Source organism: Chrysochloris asiatica, unplaced genomic scaffold, assembly GCF_000296735.1.
Source record: "Chrysochloris asiatica unplaced genomic scaffold, ChrAsi1.0 scaffold00119, whole genome shotgun sequence".
NCBI classification, from domain to species: domain Eukaryota; kingdom Metazoa; phylum Chordata; class Mammalia; order Afrosoricida; family Chrysochloridae; genus Chrysochloris; species Chrysochloris asiatica.
The window spans coordinates 5,114,260-5,118,813 of NW_006408637.1; the positions used below are offsets into that span (position 1 = coordinate 5,114,260).

The following is a 4,554-nucleotide window of genomic DNA, read 5'->3' on the forward strand; positions in this document are numbered from 1 at the left end:
GTTTTATAGCAAGGAGGGGAGTGATTAACTTTGCAGTTTAGGAGTGAAGGTCCCTGGGACCATCAAGGGAGAAAAGCAGAGAACGGGACCCTACCCAGAGAAGCAGTGATGCCTGAGATGGAGGCAGAGACGATGATGTTGAGAGATGGAGCAGTTAGGGACTTTAGACCCAGAGAAGGAGAAGGGCTGTGTGCTGACGACCAGGGGGTCAGGCTTGTAGTGTATACCCTTTGGTTGGTTGATGATGCATGGAGGGTATTACAACCATGGCAATGAAATTATATATGATAGGATGAATGTAAAACGAATGCTCTCCCATGTAAACTATCACATGATTCAAAAAAAAAAAAAAAAAGAAGCTGTAGGGAATCGGAGAGCTGATGAAGAAGCAAGACGAGTAGCCATTTCAGAGTTACCTGACTCAGAACTGGCCCTAGTACCCTTGTCAGAGCCTTTGCTACCCTCGGTGCCTCACTATACTGAAGAAGAAATTCAATGGGCCAAACAAAATTCATCAAAGAAAGGAGTTACAGGATAGTGGACTCTCCCTGATGGTAGGACTGTGGTTCCCGAGGTGTTGGATAAGTCAATAGTGCAGCAAATACACCAGGCCACCCATTTAGGGAAACTAAACTTAGTGAATTGCTTAGAAAACAGCTATATATTCCTCACTTAAACAAACTCCTAGACAGCCTAGTGACCAGGTGTATTTCATATGCTCAGGTAAATGCCCGAAGTACAGCCCCCAGTTCCGAAGGAGTTAGGTACTGGGGACAGATGCCAGGAGAACACTGGGATTTAGACTTTGCTGAAATTAAGCCCCCAGCTCGGTTGCAAACATACTTGCTAGTTCTAGTAGACACATTCTCGGGGTGGGTTTAAGCACTTCACACCTGAAATGAAACGGCTACAGTAGTCATAATGAAACTGTCAGAAGAAATAATCCCCAGGTATGGGCTCCCTCAGTCCCTTGGGTCAGATAACAGACCGGCCTTTTCTGCTACCTTGACCCAACAAATTTCCAGATCCTTGGGAGTCGAATGGAAATTGCATTGTGCCTATCGACCCTAAAGTTCTGGACAAGTAAAAAGAATGAATAGAATCCTAAAAGAGACTCTTGTCCAAAAATGTACTTGAAACGGGTGCTGACTGGCTGTCTCTACTCCCCTTCGCCTTGCTATGCACCAGATGCACCCCTTACAAAAAGGGATTCACCCCCTATGCAATTATGTTTGGAAAGCCCCCACCTCTATTACCAAAACTGCAAAACTTTAAACAAGCTGAAGTACATAATCAACAATTGCTTAAGTCTTTACAGACACTCCACGCCACTCAGCAAGAAGTGTTTCGTGTAGTCAAAGATGCCATCCTGTATCTACTCTTCTTGCCAGAGCCTCCCCACCAGTTTCAGCCAGGTGACTCTGTGTTAGTCAAGTGTCACACCTCTTTAGGACTTGAACCCCGGTGGAAGGGCCCCTTCACTATTATCCTGACCACCCCATCCGCTGTCAAAGTAGCTGGAGTGACTCCGTGGGCACATCACTCTTACCTGAAACCGGCCCCCCTGACGCAGCATGGTGAGCCATCAAAGATCCGGAGTGTCCTCTAAAGCTAAGACTGACGCGCACGTGATCTTGATCTGGTTATTGCTGTCTCTTCCCCAAACACAGTTGGAGAATATCCCCAGAAAAATATTGTGGACCCTAATTGAAGGAACAATGGGAAACACAATATATAAACATACCCTAGTTAACAGTACAAGTAACCCCACCCCATTCACATTTACCTTAGGTAGAGCTCCACTCCATCATAATTTCCCGTATTGCCATTTCCCTCGGAGGTAACAGGTGCAAGTAGGAGGGGCTCTATGTGACAACCTATTGCTATAAATGGGGTTGTGAAACCATGTCTACGTGTGCAAGCCATGCTAAACAAAAAGACAAACATAGAGAAGTCCCCTGCCTAACTCCCAAATTGAATTGTCTGGTCGGTCAATGCAATCCCATTAACATAACCATAAAAGACCGTTGGGACCCAATACAAATGAGGGCTACTGGCCTGACCTGGGAGAATCAGGCTTTATGAATCAGGGTATGACAAAGGTAATCTGTTCACTATCCAATGAAAAACTGCTCCTAGGTGCAAGCTCCCGCAGGACCCCGGAACTTCCCTTCTGCAGGACCCCGGAACTTCCCTACTATTACCAAGAAAAATTCAAACCAACCCGCAAACCCAAATTCAAAAGAACCCAACACCTCCCACTATGCAGACACTCGCACCCCCTGCCCCTGAACCATCAGAGCCCAACAGTAAACTGCCAGTACCCAGCAATGAGGCGGACTCCTCTCTGCTAAATATATTGAAAGAGTCATACCCCATGTTAAATTCCACCAACCCCGAGCTAGCACAAGGCTGTTGGATGTGCTTAGGCCCCAGACCCCCTTTCTACACGAGGTTAGCAGCCAACTACTCTGGCCTCCCGTCGATGAACGAGTGTTCTGCCCAAATCCTCCACGTCACCTTAGGAGATATACAAGGACAAGGTACTTGCTTTTTAACACCCACCTATAATGTAACCCAGTTCCCCCTTTCAAAATTTTGTATTACAGTAATCTACTTAGCTTACAATGGCACAGTAATCTATTACCCCTCGACCCCTGAAAACTGGTTCATATGTTCCTTCAGCCTTACTGATTTACCTTTACCACTGTCCGTCCCCCTGGATTATGGATCCCTGTGTATCTGCTCCCTCGTACTGATATATATGGAGGCTACCAAGGGCTAGCACTAATCACTGCCCCTGACTGTACTTGTTACCCCCAAATCCCCATTCTAATTCCCTTTTTAGTAGGGTTAGGAATTACAGGATCCTCAGCTTTAGGTATTTCAGCCCTAGTAATACAAGGGCATTGGCTTAACAGTCTGTCCCGTGTAATAAATGCTCACCTAAGCCAGTTAAAAGATTCCATTTCTGAAATGTCCGACCAAATTGAATCCCTTGCTGAAGTCGCTCTCCAAATTCGAAGAGGACTAGACCTCCTGTTCTTACATCAAGGAGGACTTTGCACTGCCCTAGGAGAAGAATGCTGCTTTTACGCTAATAAAACTGGAATAATTAAAGACACATTAGCAGTAGTCAGAGAAAGTATAGAGAAAAGAAATAAACAGACTCCACTTAAAATTGGTACCAGATCCTATTCAACCGGTCCCTTTGAGTTACTACCCTTATAACTGGATTTGCTTGTCCCCTCATGCTTCTCATACTCGGCCTCTTGATCGGTTCCTGTATCCTAAATGCTCTTATCAAATTCATACAAAACCGAATCAGAGTTGTAAAGCTTATGGTATTATTATCTCAATATACCATTTTAAACAATACAGCTGACACCGAAGAATCAATGATTTGATTCTTTCAAAACAAAAAACAAAAAACAAAAAACAAACAAACAGGGAGGAATGCAACAACAGAGCTCCTTGAGAACTCAGAATCGCTAAAACCAGCAGAGCTCCCCTGGCCTGAGGCAGATAGGACAGAAACAAGCCTCACAGGTGACGTTTACTGTATGGTGGTGTTATTTGAACTCATTTGGTCACAATTACCCTGTTAACTATTATCTAGTGTTCCTGGGAGCTGACTAATCCGCTATTTTTGCTTCTGTACTCCCAGCTTCAGCAAATTCCTTTAGATAAGGCCCTAGACCCTGAGCCAAGAACTTAGCATATATAAACTAGCAGCCATTTCCCTACAGCACGGCAGGCCTGGGAGAATTCATTGTCTCCTGCTGTCCGGCTATAGCTGTCTGTTGTGCCAATAAAATTCTCTAAACTGGACATTATAGTGGTCATCATCCTTCTTTGGGATCTGAACCCATAACAGTATAACATAGTCCACAAAGACAATGTTCTACATCCTACTTTTGTGAGTAGCAACTGTCTGGAATAAAGAAGAGTGACGAAAATCGGAGACACATGGAAACAATTAGTCCAAGGGCCTAACAGATCACACAAACCTCAGTCTCCACAACGGAAACCAGAAGAACTAGATGGTGCCCAACTACCACTACATCATACCCTGAATGAATCACATTAGAAGGTCCTGGATAGAGTGGGAGAAAAGTCTGGGGCAAAAGTCAGCATCATAAAAAACACCAAACTTAGTGGTTGGATAGAGACTGTAGGAACCCCAAAGAGTATGGCCCTTAGTCACTCTTCAGGTCTGGAACTGAACTCACCCCGTGGCTAATTTTTCAGCCAACCAACAGGTCTACGAGGGGAACAATAATACTACTGAGGTACACACACCTTAGAACAGTCAACCATTTGAGATCAAAAGAGGCGCATGTAACCAACCAAAGACAAAGTTCAGAAGGGTTGGTAAAGAACGAGCAACAGAAACAGCTAACACAGTGAGGAAGTGGGATTCACAATGTTATTTTGGGGACAGCAATCAGTGAGATGAAGCAAAACATGTATGAATTGTTGAATGGAAACTGATCATCTGCTATGTCAACCTTAACCCAATTCAGAATAAAAAAGTAACAAAAATAATGAAAT

At 44.3% G+C, this 4,554-nt stretch overlaps 1 pseudogene; it reads left to right on the plus strand.

Annotated features, from left to right (window-relative positions):
- The first annotated feature begins 777 nt into the window (after positions 1-777).
- LOC102813709 lies at positions 778-1,609 on the plus strand (annotated as a pseudogene).
- Positions 1,610-4,554: the final 2,945 nt, after the last annotated feature.